The sequence below is a fragment of the Panicum virgatum genome, chromosome 4N, assembly GCF_016808335.1.
Source record: "Panicum virgatum strain AP13 chromosome 4N, P.virgatum_v5, whole genome shotgun sequence".
NCBI lineage: Eukaryota > Viridiplantae > Streptophyta > Magnoliopsida > Poales > Poaceae > Panicum > Panicum virgatum.
The window spans coordinates 31,854,552-31,881,794 of record NC_053148.1 but is presented as its reverse complement, the minus strand read 5'-3'; positions in this window follow the sequence as shown (position 1 = coordinate 31,881,794).

Genomic DNA, 27,243 nt, shown 5'->3' with positions numbered 1-27,243 from the left:
AGAAGTTGTGTCAATGGTTTGGTGATTTTTGAAAAATCCTTTATGAACCTTCTATAGAATCCGGCATGACCGAGGAAGCTCCTCAAAGATTTGATATCCGTAGGTGGTGGCAATTTTTCCACGGTTTCTATCTTTGCTTTGTCCACCTCTATCCCTCTCTCGGAGATAACATGACCGAGGATAATTCCTTCTTTCACCATGAAATGACACTTCTCCCAATTGAGCACAAGATCAACCTCTCCACATCTTTTAAGAACTTTTTCCAAATTTGCCAAGCAATTATCAAAGCTAGTACCATGCACGAGAAATCATCCATGAATACCTCCATAATCTCTTCTATGGAATCTGAAAATATAGCCATCATGCACCTTTGAAAAGAAGCGGGTGCGTTGCACAATCCAAAAGGCATCCTCCGATATGCAAAAGTTCCATACGGGCAAGTAAATATGGTCTTATGTTGATCATCCGGATGAATAGGTATTTGGAAGAATCCCGAGTATCCATCAAGGTAACAAAAGTGTGAATGCTTTGCCAACCTTTCTAGCATCTCGTCAATGAATGGTAGTGGAAAATGATCCTTTCTCGTTGTCTTATTCAATTTTCTATAATTGATGCACATCCTCCATCCCGTAATGGTTCTTTGTGGTATCAATTGCTCCTTCTCATTTTTCACAACCGTGAGTCCTCCTTTCTTCGGAACGCAATGCACGGGGCTTACCCATTCACTATGTGGCACGGGGTATATTATTCCGGCATTCAACAATTTGATAACCTCCTTCTTCACCACATCACGCATAGCATGGCTCAACCTTCTTTGATGCTCTACGACTGGCTTGTATTGCTCCTCGAGTTGTATATGATGTGTGCAAAAAGCGGGGCTAATACCTTTCAAGTCGTTAATCGAGTAGCCGACCACCTTTTTGTGCTTCTTCAATAAATTCAACAACTTCTCCGTCTCTTCCTGGCTCAATTCGTCGCTTATAATGACCGGAAAAGTCTTGTCATCTCCCAAAAATTCATATTTCAATCCCTTGGGGAGTGGCTTCATCTCAACATCGGGCGAACCATCCTCTTCTTGATCTAACTCTCCAATGTCTTCAAATTTTTCTTCCTCTAAATTCTCGTGTTGCGGCTTCAACTCTTCCATTGTTTCCACTAGTTCTCCATCTTGATCGTCTTGAGTGTCTCCATTCTCCAAAGTGCGTTGGAGAGGATCCCTGAAAGAATCAATGAAACGAATGCTCTCTACCCCTTCGTTATCAAGTGGTAGACGTAAAGCACGAGACGGTTTTGAATGAAATTTGAAAGTGTGCTTCTCTCCATCTAGATCAAAAGTGGCAATCCCTTTTCCAACATCTAGAATAGCATTTACTAACTTGAGAAAGGGTTTTCTAAGGATTATGCTTTCATGTTCATCATCACTAGCATTAATCACAAAAAAGTCGGTAGGAATTTCTTTACCCGCTATGGCAACATTTAGATTTCTAAGCACTCCTAGCGGTTTGATTAATCTACCATCTCCCATGATCAATTTAATGATTGTAGCATTTAGGTTCGGTGTTTCGTTAAAAAGCTCAACATAAACCTTGGAACTCATCACACTAACATGGGCGCCAACGTCACATAGAACATTGCAACATTTTGTTCCGTCTATCTTGCAATTAACACGAGGTGTGGGTGATGGATTACCTTCGCCTTGATCGCTTCCAATCGCATATACTTGGGCTATGTGCGCGTAGGGTGATGATTCCGATTTTACTCCCATGATCCTTTTGACCTCCAGCACTTCGTCCAAGTCAATCTCTTCCTCTTTTTCTTCAAAAAGTTTCCGAATAATATCACCGGCCAATTCCTCGCCAAATGTATATCCCGTGTGATTATCCGGCGGGAAGTCTTCCGCTATCACCTTCGCCATTCCTCGCTGATTTGGATGCGGTCTTGCTTCGTCGAACAATCTTCCGAAGTCAATTGGTATCCAATCCATTTGCTCGAATTCCCTTAGTGATTTGGTGGTGCCCAAGGTTCTTCCTTTCTTTTCCGGGTCGTCTTTCGTTGCACTCCGGATCGATGCTTCTTCATTGTGGTTTGTCTCTATGACTTTCCCATGCTTCGGTTGTTCTTCCCTCACTTTCGATGCCTCTTTTCTGAAAATTCCAGCAAGCACCCGCACTTGAGATTCTTCCTCAGAGCTTGCCGAACATCATTTTTCCCAATCTCTTCGCATGGCCGCACCCTTGCTTATTTTTTGTAGGAGTTGGGCGGCTTCCGTGAGTGTTTTCTCCATGAGATCTCCTCCTGTACACATATGAACAAATTGCATGCACTCGGGGGTTAGGGAAAAGTAAAAGGTATGCAAGAGTACTTCACCGGAAAATCTGAGCTTCGGTCCTTGTTCAATCAATCCATTGAATATATCCCATGCTTGATCTATCCCTTCTTTTTCTCCTTGCGCCAAGTTGATCACTTGCTTCCGAATATGTTGAACCTTGCTTAACGGAAAGAACTGCTCGCAAAATTTCTTCATCAAGTCATCCCAATTTCCTTTTACCTCGAAAGATGCAAGTGCAAACCATCTTCTCGCTTCTTCTGCAAGTGAGTATGGAAAAAGATTCCATCTAAACCAAGCTAGCGGAACTCCGTCTTGTTGTACCGTGTTGCATAGCATTGTGAACCACTTGATATGTCTATATGGGTTGTCCATCTCATCTCCTCTAAAGGGGTTTGCCGCCGCCATCTTGATGATTTGAGGCTTGATCTCGTACTCGGTGGCTCGCAACACCGAATCTGATTTTTGCATGTCGAAGTCCTCCGATCGCGGGCTTGCATAATCCCTTACTGATTTTTCTCCTTCCTCCACATGTTGAATGAGATGGGCCATCTAGACAATCAAAACAAAAACAAGAAAACAAAAATTTTCTAGGGAAAAGGTTAGGTGTTAGTAACCAACAAAATTAATACAAAGTTAAACGTAGCAAAATCGCTTGCTCCCCGGCAACGGCGACAGAAAAGCTTGTTGACGCTCCTTAGAGCGCCAATTTACATACCACAACGCACGGATTGTGTAGCTTTTCCCTTAGAGTATTCCCCCAAGGTTTATCAATCCATGGAACAAGTGTAATACTATGCTTAACTAAGCACTAATGATGTCGGTAAAAGATCTATATTGAGTGATTGAGTGTGAAATAGATCTAATCTAACTAATCTAATCCAATCTAGACTAGTGAGCAATGATAGGTGTGTGAACATGATATGAAGAGCATTTGTCCATAGGGTCTAGGATCACTAGAGATGTAATTGCCAAGCAACGAAGAACGGATCTAATCTACCAAAGGTGTGTTCCAAGATCAAAACCTTTCCCTCCCGCATACTGTCACTACACGAGGATAATCGGTAACGAATCAACAAGAACATGATAGTTGATGTAATCTAAGTAAACCATGCAAGAGCAAAGCAAACCCAAAGCCAAGTCGCGAACTATTAGGCATCAAAGCATCACCAACAAGAATCGTGATAGATCAATCTCATAAAGGATTCAGCAATTACAACTTAAGATCTCCTTACAACCCCATGAACAAATGAGGACTTTACCCCATGAAGCTAGGCGAAGCGTAGTCGATCATGGTGACGAAATCTCCGGCAAGGGATGGATCCCATGCTATCCTCCAACTTGCAGCGGCGCCGAGGGATGATGAGGCCTCCGGTGTCGCCTTTCTCTTGTGTCTAACTCGAATGGATCTCTGAAACTCGTCTCTGGATGCTCTCTTCTCTGCGATCTCCCTCTTTGACGGCGGCTCCGGGGTATATATAGGTGGTTCTGGTCAGCGGTTTTGGTAAAACACAGATTAGGGTTGACGCATACTTCGCACTGAAGAAAATTGAGGCCGATTGGGCCCCGGAATGGGCTAGGCCGGCCGGTTCAGAGGGCCCCAGGCCGGCCGGCCTGGGCCCTTTCTGGCCCCTTTCGGTCCCATTATTCGCGTGCGGCCTCTTCTCCTTATTCCTCATCTTAGCCCAGTTGTGACCATGCGTCAAAACGTCTCCGAAAATGTCCAATTTCCTGCCAAAACACAACATGCTCCAAAATCCAGGACAAAATCGAAAGTGGTCAAGTTCGGGTGCCAAGTGGCGGGTTAGTACATGAATCATCCCGAAGAAATTACCAAAACCACTCCTAATCATATAATAAAATGGGTACTTAAGGATCACCAACAGATGTGTCCTATTGTCCTTCCTCGACTGCTACTCAGGGTATCATCAAATCACCCTAAAAGAAGAAGACCAAATCAAGACGGCCTTCATCACCCCTTACGGGGCATATGCCTACAAGACCATGTCTTTCGGGTTGAAGAACGCTAGCGCTACCTACCAGCGTGCAATACAGCTGTGCTTCTCCGATCAGCTACATCGCAATGTGGAAGCCTATGTTGACGACGTAGTTGTCAAAACGAAGACCCAGGATCAATTCATTACTGACCTGGAAGAGACCTTCAACAGCCTCCAAAAATTCCGCTAGAAGCTCAACCCAACCAAGTGCGTCTTTGGTGTACCCTCTGGAAAACTACTCGGATTCATCATCAGTAACCGAGGAATTGAGGCTAATCCAGAGAAGATCAATGCCATCATGGCCATGGACGCTCCAGCTACCATCAAGGACGTCCAGAAGCTTACAGGCTGCATGGCGGCCTTGAATCGATTCTTTTCCAGGCTTGGCGAATGGGGATTACCCTTCTTGAAACTCCTAAAGCGACAAGATAAATTCGTGTGGACTATAGAAGCCACAGAAGCACTCGAGAATCTCAAGCATCATCTCCAGTCACTGCCGATTCTAACAGCTCCACTACCCGGTGAGGAATTACTCTACATCGCTGTGACTACCCGTGTAGGCAGCACCGCGATAGTCGTCGAACGCCCGGAGGAAGGCCACGCTTACGGCATATAGAGACCAGTCTACTTCATCAGCAAAGTACTCTCTGAATCAAAGGTTAGATACCCATCAGCGAAGCCCAGCGAATTACCTCATTATCGTGATCACTGTAGCATCAGAATATGTATCGACCTAGTCGTTAGCTAGGCTGGCCTTCCTAACTGTCAGCAACGTCAAATTATTTTTTTGTGAGGGAGTTCTTTAGATAACCATAAGTTACACTGGTTGAGTTGGGAGAATCTAACTCGGGCAAAGTGCCATGGGGGAATGGGCTTCAGGGATTTCTCCCTATTTAATCAGGCGATGCTGCCAAAGGTTCCTAGACCCACTGGTCAAGGCTCTCCGGCGGCACTCCACAGGTCCGGGGTTCGAATCCCGGCTGGGACGAATTTCCGTCTGTGGATCTCCCTCGCTTCATGTCAGGGTTCAGAGGGTTTCTTGACCGGGTAAGCCGGTTGGCTTCCTCTTAATAAAAACGGTGTGGTCTGTCTCAACCTCCCCCTCCCCTGGTCAAGTTTTTTTAATCAGGCAATGCTAGGTAAACAAGGCTGGAGATTGATGATGAGGCCGGAATCGCTGTGTGCAAAGGTAAATATTTTCCGTCTTGCGACTTTCTTTCAGCGACCAGGAAGAAGCGATCCTCAGCTACATCGAGGGAAATCCTTCACGGAAGGGATGTTCTGAAGTGTGGATGGATTAAGAGAGTTGCTGGGCCAGGAGAAATCAATGTGTGGCAGGACAACTGGATTCCGTGATTGCGATCACTGAAACCATTGATCCGTTTGCCAAATGCTAATGTTGAGAAGGTGTGCGGACTCTTTGTTCCGGGCACGCGTGTTTGGGATGCTGAGGTTGTGAGGAACTCTTTCTTGGCTCTCGAAGGGGCAGAAGTGATGAAGATCACACCTAGCACCCGAGCGGATTCTGATGTGTTGGCTTGGGTGTTTGAGAAGAATGGCTTATACTCAGTGCGCTCGGCATACAAACTCCTTAAAGGGGACTAGCCGGCAGCGGCAATGGCTGCTACTAATGAGGTTGTGTCATCAGGAAATGAGAATGCTTGGAAGGCAATCTGGAAGCTGAATGTGCCCCCAAAAGTGCGAGTGTTCTGGTGGTGGGTACTTCATAATTCGCTGCCATCCAAAGTGGAAATGAAGAGAAGACATGTTGCCAGGCAAAGTCATTGTGAGGAGTGTGGCGACCCGGATGAATCCCTATATCATGTTATCTTCCTCTGTTCGGTGGCGATAAGATTTTGGAATGAGGTTAAGAAATTGAAGGGGGTGGTGATTCCAAATTTCCATCCATGTTCATGGGCTACAGATGTGCTCCGAGCGGAGGTTTGCCCTATCTCGGTAACAACTTTGATAATTTGCGGTGCATGGACCTTGTGGACAGGGAGGAATGCTCGACAACATGGAAGAAAGTTCTGGGTACCAGGCGCATCAGCGCGGTATATATCCTCCCTGATGTAGGAGCTAGCGGCGCTGAAGCTGCCATCACAACCGATGCAGCAAAGGAAGGTGATGAAGTGGCAGCGGCCTGAACATGGTTGGGTAAAAGTGAACAATGCAATGATGCTGCTTTCTCACCTGGTAACTGCAGTGGCAGCGTGGGGGTGGTGATCCTTGATCACTTGGGGAACGTGGTGTCGGCGGCGGCGCGCTGGTTTGATGATGTGCCGGATGTTCTAACTGCGGAGGCACTGGCGGCAAGGGAGCAGGGGTGGACCCAGCGGGTGGTCTGGGAGGGCCATGGCATACCCTAAGATTTGGCCCACGCAGCCCAAAAATTGATCTTCGGCCCGGCCTGTTCTACTCTCAACTCTCCCCTACGTATGCTCACCCCGTCACCTGATGCCTTCGACCTCCCGAGTCCTGACCCGGCGACCCCGCTGGCCGCTAGCCGCTCCCTTCGCGCAACGGTGCGAGCGTTGCTCGTCCACAAGCCACAGACGTCGTGCCATGGTGCCGCTCGTCGGACTGCACCCGCCAGCCAGATCCAGCATACCACCCACCCGCCTCTGCCGCAGTCCGCCATCCACGCCAGCCGCCCAGCCTCCTCCGCCTGGCGCCTGCCACCGGCCTGGCCGCAATAGGGGATCCACTTGCCGCCTGTCAGACACGGAGCAGCGGGACTGCTTATAGGTATAGAATGTTCTAGATTAAGGGATAGCTCATGGATGTATCTTACCTCTCTTGTAACTACCCGAATAGGTGTAGAACTAGCTGCAGTACAAGGAAACTACCCGATTGTGTTGTAGTAGGCTTCCAATTGTACTCGGCTTGGACTTTCCATGTAACTCTCCCCCCCCCCCCCCGGATATATAAGGGCAGGCAGGGACCCCCTCGAAACATCATCAACACCTAAGGCAATACAAACAACCACATAGGACGTAGGGTATTACGCAACTCGCGGCCCAAACCTGTCTAAATCTTTGTGTTCCTTGCACCATCGAGTTCTAGAGCAGTCGATCCCTACCTACAATCCTACTATTAAGGGTATCCCTGAGCAGGCTTGGCGGTAAACACCGACAGCTGGCGCACCAGGTAGGGGATTCGGCGAGTTCATCGACGAATTCGATGGCCGGATCAAGCGATGCCAACAACGTGCCTGAGGGAACAACTCTTGTTTTCGGTTCCTGGGCTTGCACGGCTGATGGATTGGGCGGCTTCTCCAGCCACCTCATCACACCTGAAGCGCCTGAATCGAAAACCACCAAACAATCCGCCGAAACCTGCAAGGCTGCAGAACTCGACAGAAAACAAGCTCTATTTGAGCTTGACTCAGATATCACAGAAAACGTATCAACTCCAACTCGAATTCATGAGTCAGCCGAGTCCGATACAAACTCTGATTCCGAAAACCTCCACTTTTTCGACACCCTCAGAAAATACGTGGTTTATCTCAAGTCAATCAAATGCCCTAAGATCGTCAACTTGGAACTACTCGACGGAGTGGATCGGGTCTCACAATCGATAGAAGGGTGCATCAAGCTTGGAGAATCTGCTCTTGGCCCATCCAAAAAAACAGCAGAACCTAGAAACATTGAACCCACCACAAGAACGGTCGGGAGATATGCTCTCTGGGATCGATCGAGTAGATTCCAAGCTCATCAAATGCATCAAGATGGCTGAATGCACTCTGCAAAACAAGAAGCAGAACTCGAGAGGAGAAATCTGCGGGAAACCCGAAGAGGCAAACCCCCGGCTTGTTCGGATGGGACCATCTCCTTCTGGGAAACCCCAGAGCCCTTCACCGAAACCTGCTCACAAGTGGACTCCTGAACCAACTGACATCTCTAATTCCTCATTCGATCAGGATTTCGACCAGTTCATGGAAAGTCTTGACAACCTCGAACCATTCGATGATCTCGAGGACTGGTTAGACAACGTCGACTTGTTTATGGATGCCATGGCCCATACAGCCCAGATGGCAGATGCCCTCTGGGAAATGGCCAAGCTTAAAAAGGGAAAATCCAAAGCTCTTGAAAAAACCAATGAGTCAATCTTCGACAAACCTTGGATTAAGGAGCCAGAAGGATTGATTCCCACCCAATCGTGGCTACACTGGATGAACGAGAACGCCCTCCATGTAGAGATGGGCATCCCGCTTCTCGCTCACCCAAAGCACACATATTCCAAAATCGGTGGCCTAACCGATTCCGACTCCGAGTGCTCTTACAACCCGGAGGACGAACTGGAAGACCAAATCTAGTATAGTAAGGAAGTCGAATCCAACTTGACTAAGAACTCCAAGTCCGATCAGGACAGTGCGCCTAGAGGAGACACGCTCTCAAGCTCTCAAGACTCCCAGCCCTCAGCCAGCTGATCTCCCTTTCCAAGAAGGCACCCCGATAGATCCATCAGCTAGCAAACAAGACCAAGAGCTTCAAGATCTCTGCAGTGAAATCCTCATGGTTCGCATATCTGAACACAACGAATCATAGAATGATTCGATGGAGAGTCTAAACCTCGACGACTACAATTCTAATGACTACGACGAGTACCTCTTCGACAACATGGAAACTACTCCTCCTGTAGTCACAGAAGTCGAGGCTACTGTCAAGCAAGACTCAACTACAGCTGCTCCATCCATCATAGTAACCGTACAACTGGAGGAGTAGCCTGTGGTAGAGGACCTCTATGAGCGATGTCGGCTGCTCAATCAGAAAAGGGATTTCAGGTGCCAGCGCGTCGCCAATCGCCGACAAGAACAGCAGGGCGACAACTACGACTACTCAAACAGTGACCTCCGCAATGTGATCAACATTGGCCGTGACACACGCAATGTGATCATCTCAAGGAAAAAGGAGCATGAGGAAATAGAGCCTTACAGCCCTTCTTCCAACTATCGCATCCCAGCACATGCATCTGCATCTTTCAAGAGGAGCAAGCCGGCAAGCACCCTCCCTTAGGGCAAGCCTCGCACCCAACACCATGGGAAAACATCTCTTGGAGGAGACAAGATCAATAAAATGCTCTTACGCAAGTGCTTCATGCATCCAAAGAGCTCCCACAACTCACTCCGCAAAGACCTCGGGGCACCCTTGGTGAAGGAAACTTTACTCAAAATCTAGTCGACCACCATGCCGATTAGAATTGCACTCGAATATTCTTCATATGCAGCCATGTAAACCATTGCTCACGTACTTATGACTACGAGCAAGGGGTAGGTCTTAAGAGTCAGAATCTGTCATTTTACAATTACTGTAATAACAACAAGTTCTCAATAAAGGTTGATTTCCCTACAAATCGACTACTTTACGCTCACTCATCCGATCTATACCCTGCCCCTAACACTACTCCACATTTTTGCTCAACATAGAGCAACAATCGAGTAGTCTTTTAATCTATGGTTTATTTCGAGGAGTGCTCCTAAAGTATGTTCCACTTGGGTAATCCGACGGGGTTCATCCTAACCATTCTATTTTCGCAGTTACTCCAGTCCTTGTGTAGGACACCCTATTCACTGGCTCGAGTAGGTTTTGGATATTTCTAAAATGGTTCCATCTTGGGTAACCCGACGGGGTTCATCCTAACAGGTCTATCTTAGAAATTACTCCAGTCCTTGGGTAGAACACCCTACTCGCTAGCTCGAGTATGCTTTGGATATTTCTAAAATAGTTCCGTCTTGGTTAACCCGACAAGGTTCATCCTAACAAGTCTATTTTAGAAATTACTCCAGTCCTTGTGTAGGACACCCTACTCGCTCGCTCGAGTAGGTTTTGGATATTTCTAAAATATTTTTGTCTTGGTTAACTCGACGGAGTTCATCCTAACAGGTCTATTTTAGAAATTATTCAATCCTTGGGAAAGGACACCCTACTCGCTGGCTCGAGTAGGTAGTGGATATCTTTAAAGTTCTTCCCACTTGGGCAATCTGACGAGGTTGGTCCTAACCGGTCAACTCTTAAGATGACTCCAGTCTTCAGAAGAAGACACCCTACTTGTTAAATCGAGTAGGTTTGTGGATACTTTCAAAAGTTTTTCCCACTTGGGTGACCTGATGAGGTCTATCCTAACCGGTCAACTTTGAAAATTAATCCAAATCCAAGGAGCATAATAAAAATTTAGTTCTTGGTACTCCAAGTAATTGACACGAGTCTTCCGCTTGCTTGGACCACCGAGGGTGTTACACTAAGGGCTTGTTACCTCGAGTATTTGAAGGGACTCACCCTCTTGCTTGAGGCACCAAGTTCATAGGGTGTTCCGTTTTCTCTTGGTACCCCCGAGTAGTTGTCGAGAGTCTCCTGTTTACCTACATGACCAAGTTACTACCTAAAGCTCCTGGTCCTCTGAGTACTTGACGTGAGCCTCCCGCTTGCTTGGACCACCGAGGGTGTTACACTAAGGCCTTGCTTCCCTGAGTATTTGAAGGGAGTTTTCCCGCTTTCTCGGGCCACCAAGTTCATAGGGTGTTTCGTTTTCTCTTGGTACCCCGAGTAGTTGACGAGAGTCTCCCGCTTGCTTGGACAACCAGGTTCTTAGGATACTGCTCCAATAACCAAACTCATAGAGCATTCCTCTAATCCAAACATTTCCCTCCAAAGGAAATCTGCATCAGGCTACGGCATCATTACCCTCTCCCAGTACTTTTCCCACTTGGTTAATCCTATAAGATTCAATTCTAACTGGTCAGCACTAGAGTTCTGAATAGAACTAAACTACTCGATCCAATTCGAGTACACTCTGCCTCTTAAGGCAAACATCCATGGATACAACACTTTGTATCTATCATCAAGATTGAGTAGGCGCGATGCTGCCAGAACTTATGAAGTTCTATCTATGGAACTTCCTAATTATTACTACTCGACATACCAAAGGATCGCACAATCCTTTCACAAAAAACAAGTACTCAACGATACACAAATTTAAATATTTGTACATACAGAGTACTTGAGGCTCTAGAAGCCAATCATTTTACAAAGACTCAAGGAGATTAGGACTTGTTTAAAGTCTCCACTATCTTGTCCGCTATGGAGGAGGTCTCTTGCAGGTACTGACCAAACTGATCATCGCTGCAATCAACCTTCGCACCCTCCCCAAGCGGATCAAGTGGAGTACGCGGCCAGTAGGAATTCACCAACCCGAGTACGTGTCCTACGTACTCTCGGGTAGTTGTGGAGACATATCTCTCAAAGCATTTAGGAACTTTTCGAAGCATCCCCACCAACATGAGCGGCTCGTCTTCGTTCCCCTCTGGGATCTCCACAATGTCGGCCACAGCTTGAGCTGCATCTTTCAGATCTCTTAGCTCCTCAAATTTTCACTGCATCAAGTCCCAGGATTCTGACAGATTCTTCAGCTGTTGGAGGACTGTCGTCAACTCCTGATCAGAATCCTCCTTGATCTTCTTGAGCTTCTCGATCTCATCTGCATTTTGGTACATAAGAATCTTTAGATCCAGTACCGAGCTTTCCTCAATCTTTAATGATTTCGAGAAGGTTGTGTACTCGATTAAAGGAAAGACTTATAAAGACCAGACGAAACAAACTAGTCGACTGCAATACAAAAGTAGAGACTAACCTTTCTTGGCCTTAGAGAGTTTCTTATTCTTCTCCTGGAGAGCAGCCTTCTCGGACGAGAGTTTCTTCACCTGCTCTCTCAGAGCGACTAGCTCTGAGTCGTCCTGGGGTTGACTGCTCCCCTGCTCTAACACCTCCTGCCAAAAGCATATACAAAAAGATCAGTATCTACTACTCGATCTAACAAATACATAAGTATTCGAATTATTCGACTACTTACTGTCAAAAGCTTGTGAGCAAGCTTCAGCTTTTCCTCCTGTGGTAGGGTACTTTCCGGTGAAACAAGGGAAGTACTCGCCTGCACCACAGGGGCTGCTTCAGTATGCGGCACTTCTTCAACTCTCTCCATAGTTTTCCCTTGATTTTGAAAATCTAGAGGGAAAAATTGGGTTACAAAAATTAGTAAACCAAGAGAAAAAGAAACAGGAGAGGAAGCATAACAAGCTTACCTGTGGGGGTCTCCTTTGGAAGCTTTTCGCCTCCTCCCTCCTCTAGGAGCTTTTCGCCGCTCCTCTCAGCATTTGGTAGTGGTGAATTCTGCATCATGGAGTTCGCCATCTCCTCCGCCTCACGAGCATCCATATCAGGAGTACTCGGGGGCTTCTGCGCTATTGGCTCGGGGGCTTAATCAACTTCAGTTGCTCCCCTAGCCTCTAAGAGCGCATCACTGAAAATACATATCAGAGTTAAAAAATACTCGACACAAAGGTAGATCTACAAACAAGTTTCAAGAAACTTACGTAGGTGCCCTTTTCACAGCAAGTTTCCTTACGCCGAACTTAGGGGGTGGCCTGCTGACCAGAGCACCGCCTCCGGTGTTCCCGGCGTCACTGACATTGGAATTACTCGACGGTGCAGTCTTCTACGGCTGAGTAGTCCTCGTCCCCTTTGACGAGTCCGCTGCGGTGGAAGGGACCTTCGTTCCCACCACAGCATCATCCCCAGATGCTATAGTCCGTGGCACCTTAGCCGCCAGACTTGAAAAAGAGTACATGTCAAGAAGAGCAAATAAAAAAACTTTAACAAAAGTACTCGATTGCAACAAACTAGCCACTTACCTATCGCTAGTCAGCTGCGCAGAGCTGGAACGCTTCCGCACAATTGTTCGGGTACCCTTCGGGTGATCCACCCGAGCACCCCCACTTGGGGTAGGACTGTGCTTCCCACTATCATCTCCAGCCGCTCCCCCAGCCTCTGCATTATCAGTCTCGTCGTCAGAATAAGGTGAGAGGGGCAATATATGCCCGGCAGAGGAGGGCTGCTCCTATATACATTTACATCATCCTGCAAATGGAAAAGAAAGTTGTCAGATATGATACATCTACAACAAAAGTACTCGAATGATTAAATCGACTACTTATCACATACCTCTTTAGGAGGATTCGGCACTGAGAATGTATCGAGTAGGTGAGGTACATGCTCCACCTTCTCAAAGAGTCGTTCAACTCGGCGCAGAGCTTCTCCATTGGAGATTGTTAGCGCTCCTTAAGTATCTATTTTATCCCCTGTTTAACTTTGATAATGGCATGAATTTAATATCAAAATCACTAACCATCCTAACCTCGGCCCGATTATTGGTCATTTTCGCATTTGCACATATATTTTGGAGGTACTTTGTTTTGGCAGGTTTTTGACCAATTTTGGAGCATGAAATGACGAGGCCCATGATCATGCAATAACACGAAGAAAGACGAAGGCCAAAGCCCAAGCAAAGGACCAAAGGCCATGACGACTACAAGCCCGTTAATGCACATCCACCCTCCAATGAAGCCCAAAGGACAAAGCCCACAAGATGAGATTGAGATACTTCGGGGCTAAGCAAAGCAAATAGAGATTTAAGGAAGGATTCTCCGTCCTATCCTTTCCCTCGAAGAAATCTCGAATATAACGACGTCCAACGGGGTGCAATCGTGAAAGGCATAAACTCCAGAAGACTCCAGAAGACTTGGGGAGAAAGGAGGACGCGAATCGGCGAGAAAATGGGCCAGGCCGGCCGGCCTGGGCCCATTGAGCCGGCCGGCCCAGGCCCTTTTCAGGGAGTCTCGGCCTCCCCTTCGACCTAGGGTTTCCTGAGGCTATTTAAAGACCCCTCCCCCAAGCTCACGCAGAAGAACATTCGGGAGACGATGCCAAGGAGCAGAGAAGATAGAGGGACACCTCTCGGAGAGCCGAGGGTCGTGCTAGTTGTCTAGGGGCTTCCCTAGCTGACGTGGGAACCTTGCAAGGAAGACCACGTCAGAGTTCTGGACCTAGGATCAGCAAGATCAAGGTAGGGCCCCGGTTGTGATCTTGTGATGTACAATCATTCATGGTGAAGTTACTTGCGATTCCGAATTTTTAGCGACTATGTTCTCTCTTTCGATTTCGTTCTTTTCTTTGGGTTTGCTTCATCCTAGATCTATTATCGAGATAGATCGCTTAGCATGACCTTGTAGTCATGGTGGCTAGAGGTTCATGGCGGAACTACCAAAGGGGGTTCGACTTGCTTCAGGGTGCTTTCATCCAAAGGGGGGGCGTCGTGACAGGGCGTTGCTTTAGTAGATGGGGTATCGAAGGATCGGATTGGAGATTTTGGGTTTAAAGATGCTTTTCATTGAGATTCACATCTGTCTTGCTTCACTACATCTAGCTTGAACTACAACATATGTATGATCTAGGTGATCTAGATTGGTTATCTCTAACTTTCTCTTGCTACCTTCGGTGTTTGCTGTTTTTAGTAGATTAGATTCGTTTTACACCACCTCAACACAAAGGATTCTCTATGTTAGTAGATTGTTTCTTGTATCTTTGGTTCCGTGGATTGATAAACCTTGGGGGAATACTCTAAGGGAAAAGCTACACGATCCCGTGCACTTGCGGTATATAAATTGGGGCGCTAAGGAGCATCAACAGAGATCTCTTTATCTGAGCATCGTGATGGATCACTTGCCCCTTGATACTCAAACCCAAAATTCACTTGAGCTTGGAGAGGCTGGATTCTACGCTTCATCCAGTCAAAGGCTACAGCCTCTCCAGTTATCCGATTTTGCTTCAGATTTGCAATCAAATTTAGCAAATCTAGAATTTGGCTAGTATCTAAGGGTTTCTTCAACCATTCAGCCCTGATAATCGGTGCTCCAGGGGTGATAGTTGGAAGGGTGTTTCCATGATTTTCGACATAAAAACATTTCGGTTTCCAGTCGATTACTTTCTGCGATAGCTTGTAGGGGATGTAAACCTTATCCATCCCCTGCCTAAGCTGAATACCCGCACCTCCGACTACATCTAGTCTAGTGGAATTAGGTTGGGACTTAAGATGGAAGAGGTGACGGAAAAGCTCAAAATGGGGCTCGATGCCCAGAAAAGCTTCGCACAAGTGTACGAAGACGGAAAGATGAACAAAAGAATTGGGGGTGAGGTGATGAAGCTGGATCCCGTAGTAATACAGGAGCCCAGAAAAGAAAATAGAGCATGAAAGCCCCAATCCACGTTCAAAATAAGTGAGAAATCCAATAATCTCGCTCGTATTTTCATACGGATGGTCGTGGCCCAAAGTAAGAAGCCACTGGATTACATATTTTGATGGTAAAAAACCCTGCTCAACAAGGGATTCCAAGTCAGATTCCGAGCAATTACTTGGAACCCATCCTTCATCGCGGGTTGGCTCCGCAGCCACACCCTTGCTCTTGCTCGACTTCTTGGGTGCCATGTGGAATGTCACGGGACGCTTCACGTGCTTACAATGGCTAAACCCTAATCAAAGGAGTCAAGCAAGGGAGAGCAAGGCGGAGTTTTAGATCTAGAAGTTTGAGGAAACAAGCAAGAATAGATCTAAACAGTAAAAGTGGGGATGGCGGCCGGTGGGGTAAAAACCTAGTTTACCGTTCTATTTTATAATAGTAACGGTGGCAAAATGGTAAATACCCAGAAGTCTAAGAGTCAGTTACCGTTTACGGTAAAAACGGGATTTTCTGAGACATTTCTTTTTCTAAGATTACATTCTGGAAAAAGAAAACACTCACATCCCTTGACAACTACTCGACTTAATTTTCTTTTTTTTGGGATTACATTCAAGTCAAGAAAAAAGTACTCGACGAGAGTAAACTACTTGACATTACAACTCGAGTACTTATTTTAAGCTTTACAACGACTCGGACTAACACGCACACCTCCTGGATCTCCTGGACGAGGCCTGCTACAGCTAGATCGACCCGAGGCCGTTACAAGGCACAAATTTATTATTCCCACTAACGGAATAATGGTACTCGTATTCTTGGAGAAAAGTTCCAAGTGCAAGGTGGCAGATTACAGTAAGCGCCTCGCAAGCCCTCTTCTTGCATCTTGCAAAGGAATTTCTCCTTCTCACTGAATACGTTGTGACAAGATTAAGTCTCCTCGCCTGAGATGTCAGTTTTTGGGCACCCACAACCTAGGAACCTCAAGAGTACGACACAACTAGATGCAACCTGTGCACAAAGAACCTCCCTCATTGGAATATGCAAGGAGATAATGTCCAGAATGGACCCGCTAAGAGAAGCAGGGTTGCAGGGTTTGGCAGCAGAGACTTCTCTTGCCACTCGCAAGCACTCTTCTGGCATCTTTTGCTGAAAATTATTGCAAAACTTTTAGGAGGGCGAGAGCAAGAACACCAAAGGCAAGCCGTGGCTTCATATTGTTGGTGCTTCTGGCAAAGCCTCTCAACCACCTTTTATAGCCGCATGGGCTTCACTGGAGAACAACCTGTGATGCTACAGTGTTAGCAATCATGGGTGTAATAGTGCAGATTCTCCACACAGTGAATTTCCATGTGAGCGCACAGTAAAGACACAAACATCCCAGTTTTTATTCTGAGGATATTATGGGGGTAATTAGTGTGGCTAATCCAATCGTATCATTTTTCTGGGATATTACCCGAAAAAGGGATCTTTTCGGATATCGGATTTGATTAAACCTCCAGATATTCTTGGGATAAAATCTAATGCCACGTCTTAGATCCTTAATTCCAAATCTTTGCTCGGGGGCTACCCGCAAGATACGAGATTTTGATTTAAGGCTTGGGGGTTGCAGGATATGTGCATCAGAGATTTATTATTCACTTTTTTTGGAAAATAAAGAAAGAAAAAGACTGAAGTGACCCTCAGCCTGATTCTGCGATTCAACCTAAGGCTCGGGGGCTACTCCATATGGAGCGCGAGTACTTTGCGCACCATATATGATCAAGATTTTGGGGCTTGAGCACCTCACAGCCACGGAGCAACCGCAAGTACTTGGAAGACTACTCGATGAACCTGAAGGAAGGCCTAGAAGCATCTTGAAGGATGTTCTGACTACTTGAAGTACTCGAAGGCGCCCTACCAATTACTCGACGCCTGCAGGACTCGGCTACGAAGAGCTCGGGGTCTTGTCAGACCCGGGGCAGCGGGACTGCTTATAGGCATAGAATGTTCTAGATTAAGGGATAGCTCATGGATGTACCATACCTCTCTTGTAACAACCCGAATAGGTGTAGAACTAGCTGCAGTACAAGAAAACTACCCGATTGTGTTGTAGTAGGCTTCCAACTGTACTCGGCTAGGACTTTCCATGTAACCCTGTCCCTCCGGATATTTAAGGGCGGGCAGGGACCCCCTCGAAACATCATCAACACCTAAGGCAATACAAACAACCACACAGGACATAGAGTATTACGCAACTTGCAGCCCGAACCTGTCTAAATCTTTGTGTTTCTTGCACCATCGAGTTCCATAGCAGTCGATCCCTAACTACAATCCTACTGCTAAGGGTATCCCTGAGTATGCTTGGCGGTAAACACGGACACTGCCTGCCACCGGCCCGCCCCCAGCGGGGGATCCACCGTCACGCCCCTTGTCGGCCAAATTGGAGGTGCGTCTTCCCCTCCTTAACCCTAGCAACAATTCCTCCAAAATCATGGCAAGAGGAGTCATGGTTACTGCATATGTGGGTTAGTCGGTACATTGGTTGATTATGATGCATTTGAGAAGCAAAGGGCAAAGAAGTTTTCAGAATCAATTGAAGCCACCAATTCCACCACCAAGTGAAGATGTCATGCCACCAATCCCACCACCAACTGAAGATTTCTTACCACCATTATCACCGATTTATGATATCAATCGTCTTCCTCATGATCCAGGTGAAAGCCTCCCCACTGCAAGTGATCCTTTTAATTATCAAGATGCAATTAGAAGGGCATATATTCTTAAAGGTCCATTCCAACCTTATGCACACGATTTTAAGAAGAGGCCAATAACTTTTTTTGGGGGGGGTCTCTCGGCTGCCTTTCTAAGGAAGGCCCCCGCGTCGCTCCTCCTCGGGGCGGCTCGGGCGGAGCCCAAATCCCCGGCGTTGCCGACCCTCCAGCACCGCCTCCTCCCCTCACCATCACCCGAGCGGCCGCTGGATGCCCGCGTGGCCGCAAGGAAGGTGGCAGCGGGGCTCCACTACCCTCTCCCACTCCTTTTCTCCCCCCTCACGCTCTCTTGGAGGTGACCTGTAGCCATGGCGGGGGCGGCATGCTCCGGCTGTCTGCGGCTAGCTCCGGGCTGGGGCCGGGCAGATCCACCCCTTCGGCCTCCGGATCTGCCTCCCTGGCCTCTCGACATGCCGGGATCTTGCTGCGGCGGCGGGCGGCGGCAGCTGGTTGTTGCGTGACCTGGCGGCGGTGGCGCCGTCTACCTGTGGTGCGGCGTGCGTCTGGGGGCATGGGGTGGATGGCAGCAGGTGGCGCGTGCGTTGGGCTACTGCTCGACCTGGCCGTGGCGACGTCGGCGTCCAGTCTCGGCGTCACCCGACAAAGGATGTGTGCGCAGCCGCCGGTGTGGCGGGACTCGGCGTGGTTGCGGCGGCGCTCGTGGCCGACATGCCGGCGACTGCTCTCCTGGTGACGTCTGTGGCGCTGCAGGCAGGCGGGCTCTTGGTGCTGGCATCTGCAATCTGTGCTGCAGTTTGTCGGCGGCACCGCGGTGGCGTGGCCGAGAGCGGTTTGCTTGGGCATTTTTCAGCGTCGTTGTGGTGGCGTCATTGAATACGGCCATACGAGGCTTCCTAGCAGCACCATGGTGGTGGGGCCGGTGGTGCCGCCATTTACATTGCGATGATGATGTGGGTAAAAATCCGTCCCTTCTTGGGATGGCATCGATGGCGCCCCTGGCGTCCATTCCTTCCTGAAGGCGACGTTTGGCATCTCTACCGCGCGGATGGTGTTGTCGGTCAATTCCAGCAGTGGCGCTTGCTTCGGCGGTGGTTACTTCTGAAAGGCCGTTTTTCTTTCTTTTTTACTTTTTTCTTTTCTTTCATTTTTGCTTCTTAGGGTGTTGGCTCATGTTGATGTCCCAATCTAACCGAGTGAATTTCCGTTGAGGCTGGTGTCGACGTCCCAATCCGACCGGCCAGTATTGAGGTCTGGGTCGATGTCCCAATTCGACCTGGGCAGTCGAGTTTGAGATGAGTTGTGCGGTCTTGTTGGCCGGCGGTGGTGTCATTGTGGTTTCTGTTGTGCCCAGTGTGGGCGTTGTTTCTTCTTTTTAATATAATCGGCAGCTCTTCTGCCTGATTCGTTTCAAAAAAAAGAGGCCAATTGTCTATGCAAGTATTGAACCTAATTACTTGCATACCGAATTGCTTGTGAAATTTGTTTTTATTGCCTACCGTTTTTTTAGATTGTACCGAAAACCGAATTGTAAGTTAAAATTTTGACATGGCATATCCTAAGTTTCAATCCTAGGTCCGCCACCGCAAGGGAGGGGTTGGAGCTGGCAGCGAAGGTTGGCTATTGTAACGACCCAAATGTAATTATCATGTTAAGCATTGCATCATACGCATCTGTTAAGCATTCATAAAGATTTTGTGCTTGATTTGAATGCATCTAAATTTAATTTTGAATTGTTTACACTTGTGGAACTCATTCTTTGTGAAGCAAATTGCATTTTCATTATATGACTTATGTTGGGAATTACTTTAATAAAATACTACTTTGAAAAACTTGAATTTAGGTGATTTTTTCCGGATTTTAGGAAACCATCTTGAAGCCAAACAGCTTAGCCGAAAACCCAAAAATAGCATTTCGGAAAGAATTTTCATTTCAAATCCACAATAGCTTTTCTACCAATTACAAGCAAAATGGGTTGCTCTTGATTTCTAGTATGAACACAAAAATTGGTGGAATTTTTGGAGGCTTGGAAGATCAGTTTTGGGAGTTGAAGTAAAGGAAGAAGTTTCTGTAACGTAACCCTCCCCTCCGGACGGTCCGCTCCTCTACCACAGACGGTCCACGAGAGGCCCATGCCTGCGTGTCGCCTGCGCAGAGAAGTTGTGCCACGTATCCGCATCGGCCCCACTTGTGCCCTACCACCACCAGCACCCCCTCCCCTTCCCATTGCCTCTCTTCCCCACATAACACCCATCTCCTCTCCCTTCTCTTCCCCCAACCAAGCCATGGAGGAAGAACTCACACCCTCCCACCAAATCCACCCCACCCTCGCCGGAGATCGACAGAGGACTAGAAAAGGACGATGCCGACGAGCTCCTCCACCACCTCGGCCACCTCTTCCTCACCGAAGACCAAGGAGAAGGACATCCTCAAGCTTCTTCTTCATCTTCCCTAAGCCCTCAAGGATGAACTCGACCCGATCTACACCGACGCCGCTCTACTCCAACAAGTGGCCCCTTGCTCGTGCTCTACTCATCGTCGGTGAGCTCCCCTTGCCAATCATCTTCCTTCATTTGACCTAAATTGAGCTCCCTAGCCCATTCATGGTTCTTCAACATTGATGACGTAGAGCTTTAGAAACTCCATGCATGTCAAATCTTCTAGCCAAAACAAGTTCCACATGTCCTTAGGAACCTATAGAAACAACCGCACTCAAAACCGATGCCGGAGGTGCCACCGGCGACCTCGCCGGTGAGCCTCGGCCGACGAGCGGACGGTCCGCAACATACAGTTGGACAGTCCACGAGTCATGACCCTCAACACCGAGCCTCTGCACAAAAACATGTCCCCAGAATTTTCTAAGGAGGACAGTCCGCCATTCACCCCCGGACGGTCCGCCGTTTACTTCTAAATTTTACACAGAACCGATTTGTTTCTGGAACTCATCCCGGGCTTGTATTGCGGACGGTCCGCCCTTCCCGACCGGACGGTCTGTGGTACTATAGCAGCGCAGTAGCAGCCCTGTTTGTTTAAGTGCATAAGCATGCCTCATGTTTTATAATTTATATAAAATTAATTATGACTCCGATTGATGTGAAACAAATTTTGTTGGTTTCGTCTTGACGTTCTCTACCTGTTAAAAATATGTTTGCTCCCAAAATAATTATATTATTTTCCAGTTTAATTAAATATGTGTTTATCTTGTTAATTGCATAATTAATTCCCTGTCAGTCCAAAAATTATGAAATCAATTTTGCTAACTTCCTTATGATCTGTACTATCCATTAGACATGTTGTTTTTTGTGAATTGTTTCTAGATTGGTACAGTTTAATCTATATCTATTTAAACCTAGTTAACTAGTAAATTTCACAACAAGTGCATATGTGCCTCAAAAATTGTGAATCCAATTTTATTTACTATGCTCAACCTTTATCTACTGTCTAAAATTGATAACACCTATAAAATAGTTGTATGTTCATATAGCTTCTAATTTATTAATTAAGAGCTTATTCCCTAGTTGATTGCATGGTTAATTATTTCATGATGCTCTTCTAAAATCATGAAACACTCTTGTTAATTACCTATAACCATGATAAGTTGTTGTAAATATTATCTTTCATTAGATGTTTGTAGATGGATACCTATAACCATGATAAGTTGTTGTAAATATTATCTTTCATTAGATGTTTGTAGATGGATACAAATTTGAATATATGTTGTTCTAGGATTAATTTACTTGCAAAATGCCTAGTGAATCACTTGTGCTCATGTGAGCTATCAACCTTTCTCCCATAATGAAAAATAAATACGATATGCTTTTGTGGTTAGTAACCTCCATGAAACAACTTGAGTAATGATGCTGGCTTAATTAAATAGAACATGATTTGCTAGCTTCTCTCCTATATAATGATGATCTTACCTTAACGAAGATGTGATGTTGTTAGCAGCTACCCTTTAAGTCTTGATTGCCTAAATTTAGTTAAATAACATTATTAACTTGTATGAGCTTACTCTAGACTCTAGCACTCTATGTTGATAGCAATCATGAACTAACTTCCATGGCTGATGCTTGATGTTGTGTGAGTTGTTTATTCTGAATTTATGTGACAACTAGTAATAGCACAACTAGTGTTGATGGCATCCTAACACTACAATTTGTCTTGTAGAGCGTGTGCTTGTATGAATAATTGTTTTGCACCCCCCTATGCAATGTTTGTGTACCCTAACTTACCTCATTGACTTGCTTACTTCATGAACTTGAATCATGTTAACCTTTACCTCTCCTAAGTCATTGCATCTCCTTGAATCATGTTAAGCTTTACCTCTCCTAAGTCATTGCATCTCATAAGCATATGCATTCATGGCATCTTTTGTAATTTATCATGAGCATATGCATTGGCATCTTTTCTAATTCATGCATTTTCTACTTTCTTAGAGGATGACGTTCCGGAGTGTCGCGGTTGCGGAGTACCAAGGCAGGCACCTTTGTATCTCAAACCTTACTTTTGAATCTTAATTTGCTATTATAAATTATTGCTTGTGCATGGGCTTAACCCTATCTAGTCATGTGATTTGTGTAGAACCCACTTGGCATGTTTTCCCTTGTAGCTCTAGAACAACTTATACTAGGTAAAGTATGTATGCTTAGACTTCTTGAATTAATTTGCTTAGCCATACTTAGCTTACGGTAGAAGTTGAGAGAGGGCAAGGTCACCATCACTCGCGAGCTATAGGGTGTTTGCTTAATTATACATGAACAAGGTATGAATGATGGATCGAGACTTGAGCAAGTGTGGTAGGGCCATGTTGGAAGTGAAATCCAAATGGTTTAGACTTGCTTGAGTTGGTTAAGGACCGTCTCTTTGGATGCCAGTTTCTTGAGCACTTTTCCGTACAAACCATATGCTTTATAATGGGATGGTAAGCTCAGTACCATACGTGCACCCTTCACTGAGCGGATTCGGCGCGGTTTGTGATAGGGTGTAGTCGGCGGTTCCGTTGCACCTGTCCATCCTGGCCGTTCGTCTCAATGTTGGGTATGGGTATGCAAACGGTTGACACATGAATCATTGCTTACGGACCGACGGGTAGTATGGCCTATGGTCTCGTGTCGTGTGGGAAAAGTTGTACACCCCTGTAGGGTATTAATCTATTACAATAGCCGTGCTCTCGGTCATGGAGCACGCTCTCTAAGGTTCGCTCTAATGTAGAGTCTCATGATGGAGTTCATGGAAGATTGAGCTCATGAATACATGATCTCTTTACTTATGCAATTGTATTGGTGCTTGGTATAGAAATATATATGCCATGTCTTTTGCTTATTCACTTCACAACTATGCTCGCATTTTTATATATGAATGTTAAAACCTGACAAGCCTCATGCATCCACCAAATATATAGTATTGTGGATAAGTCCTGCAAGTACGAAATGTACTTACGGTGCTGCCGTTAAGTTGTTTTGCAGGTTCTCTCCTAAGGAACGACCGCCACGTTCATCCCGCCGGAGCCGGCAAAGTGGATGGACGGTGGAACTCGCTCAAAGCTTATGCAAGTGGTGTCTTATGGGCAAGGACATCATTATTATTGCTACCTAATACTCTCTAAATATCCACTGCGTTCAGACTCTGAATCTTAAGAGAAACATGGTAGGTTATCCACCTAGACCTAGGATACATCTTAGTTGTAAAGAAACTCTTTAATTGCTAAAAACCCTCATGTATAGTTGCTTATGTTTAGTTAAAGTCATGAGCTTTGTAAGATAAATAAGACTTGTAATCAAAAGTTTAAAATCTTGCTCTCATATGTATCCTTGTGATGGTTGCTATGACGTGAACCAATGGTATGCGAGTTGATCCTGGGCGTTACTCAAGGTACATACCGGGGACTACCGGGGTTATCTCGCTTAAGCTGGGTTGATCAATGGATGATGACCCGGTTTAGTCAAGATAATTTGGGCTGTTCCTCACAGCATGGCATCAGAGCTTGGTTATGGAGAGAACCCTAGATAGAGTAGTTAGATGGTAATTAAAACATAACAACATACACTTAGTAACCAACTTATGCCACTAAATATAATTTTAATTTTCTAAATGTATTCTTCTCTGTTATTTCTTACCTATCCTAGAGCTATCCTCTTCTTGTTCTTAACCAATCGAATTGATAATTGGTTCTTAACTTGTCTTTTCTATCATGGGTTTTTGGGTGCGTATAGAGAATGTCCCTTCATAATGGTGCAACTCTTACCTTTGTATCTTATCTGATCCTTGTTAGATAATTCACTTTTTATCTCACCTGGACCTTGTCCATTCTTTCCTAAATTCTTGCTTTCTATACCAAGGTGTGGTGTGGTTGAAACGAGTAGCGTTTTTAATAATAAGAATATTGGTCTATAAGTGGAATTGAACCATGACCAACCTAGATGGCCCGTATGTGCCTTAGGATTGGATCGAGCATGCTTAAGGTTTTAATAAGGTTTTAAGGTATGAAAATGACTAGACGTGAGTGAGGATGAGTGTTCATAATGCTTCTTGCCCTATATTTTTATAGAAAAGAAAATTCATATTCTTGTGGTATGACTCATGGATTGCATATGGATGTTTTTGGTTTGGAAATTTCAGCAAGCACACCTTATGCTTTTATGTTACAATTTATCCTAGACTTATGTTTTAATCTCCATACTACTCATGAATGTTTTATCTTGCATAAGTATTTTTATGTAGCTGATTTATCATGCATTGAATCATTCCTGTTTGGTGAAATTTCTAAGAACTTATGACCATATGCATTGTTATTTATGTTGAGTCACACCATCTATATTCTAGTGTAAAAAAAATATGTAGGTAGTATCCTTGCTGAATTTCTGGAGATTGACGTATGTGAGAATAACATGTAGCTAGGATTGCGGTAGTGTAATCATCCTTGATCATGTTGCATCCATTCATTTGTATATGTGTTGCTAATGATTTTCATGAGCATACATGATTTTGTATATTGGTACCTTGTTTTCCAACATCTATAGAAATCTTCAATCTTGCTATCCAAATTCTTTCACATGAGTCATCTAACTTTCCCATGCTATCAATAAGTAGATATCTTACCAATTTTTATTCCGCGTATTACCCACTAAATTGATCACCTTCTTGCTGTCCAAAACTATAGAAGATATGTTTTCTGGTGATATGTGCCATTTAGTTGCTATTGGTGGCTTCCTTGTGGTGGTGCCATTCCATGTGACCCATAGTGTCGTGTGGAACCTAGGGCCCCCATGTGTCCTGCAGCCACATGGTTGTGCCGCTAGGCGCGCGCTGGTGCTCGGGCATATGGTTTTGACATGCTACAAAAGCCTCCCGGTGCACTACCTTGATCTTCAAAATTTCATAGTGCTCTTATTCTTGATGCCCAACCATATCCTATAGCTCCTATCTAACGAGTGAGTCATTCTCATAGTAATAGCAGCTATCAATTTAGGTCATCTCTACTCCATTCCTTCTTATGAACACCGGTATGTTCAATCTTTTGCTAAGTTGACCCTTTCTCATGCCTTGAAGGTTTTTAGCTAGGTGATAACCTTGTAGGTCGAAACCAATCATCTTAACTTGACACCCTAAAAAGCTTATCTATCGTCTCAAAAATAGCTCCCACTCACCATGATCCTACCTAGTTCGAACCATAGTGTGCCTTAAGCAAGTGAACTTGGTTCATAACTAACTAGCCTTGTGCTAGGTGTAAGATAGAAGTAACACCATGACAACCCCTCTAGCAAGTTGTAGGTATGCCACATATGTGACACCCCGGCCCAGGGCTTAATAGGATTAATAGGATACTCATACCAACAAGTTGCAACTTTTTTTCTGGAAGCCGGTCTCCAAAGAACTCCGAGGTTAAGCGTGCTTGGCCCGGAGAAATTTGGGGATGGGTGACCGACCGGGAAGTTCTTCCCGGGTGCGCACAAGTGAGGACAAAGTGTGCAGAAAAAATTGGTGTTGGTCTGTGAGGACAGTCTATGTCCTAGAAAGCAGTCAGATGTAAGCGGGCCCGGCCTCGGGGAGGCAGGACGTTACAGAATGGTATCAGAGCCGACTCTCGCGGTTTCACGAGCACGTACGGGCGTAAGTGCGGAGGCATGAGCACGGGCGCGTGGGGGCGCAGATGCCACCGGCATGTGCACGGGCGCGTGGCGGGTCAGTGCGCGGGCATCTGGGATGCGCCGTTGGCACTGGACGCACGGACGTGGCACAGGGACCGTTGGCACTGGACGCACGGACGTGGCACATGGGCTGCTAGCACTGGACGTACGGGACGTGGCCAAGAGAGGACGTTCCTGGCTTGGGATTGACCGACGAGGACGTCGGTTTCTTAAGGGGGTGAGCATGTGACACCCCGGCCCAGGGCTTAATAGGATTAATAGGATACTCATACCAACAAGTTGCAACTTCTTTTCCGGAAGCTGGTCTCCAAAGAACTCCGAGGTTAAGCGTGCTTGGCCTGGAGAAATTTGGGGATGGGTGACCGACCGGGAAGTTCTTCCCGGGTGCGCACGAGTGAGGACAAAGTGTGCAGAAAAGATTGGTCTGTGAGGATAGTCTATGTCCTAGAAAGCAGCCAGATGTAAGCGGACCCGGCCTCGGGGAGGCAGGACGTTACAACATATATCCTAGTCCATGTCTCCCTTCTTTCAAAAAAAATTGCAATCATGTAATTATGTGTACTATAATAACCATTATGAGCATGTGGATCCTTGCAATAATCTGCACTCTTGCACCTACACCATCTCATATGTGTATTGCACCATTACAATCATGTAATGCACCATGAATTGCATCATGTCATGCATTGTGTTTCCATGCTGTCCCCATAGAACTGCTATTAATAGAACATCATATTTGTAAATAATTGCATCACCCATCAATTTGTCATGAGCAATAATGTCATTTCAAATGAGCATATACCATGAGCAGGGATTTGCGAAAGGCCAAACTGCTACCTTGAGCCAAAATGTTAGTATGAGTTGGAGAAATCTTGTCAAGAATAGGTACCTATGGCTGCTCTTTAGCAAATAGATTGTTCCTATAAAATTAGATCTTTGTAGAACCAATTCAATTTCCTTTATGCTTTACCCCATACTCTCTTTCACCAAAAATGTGTCC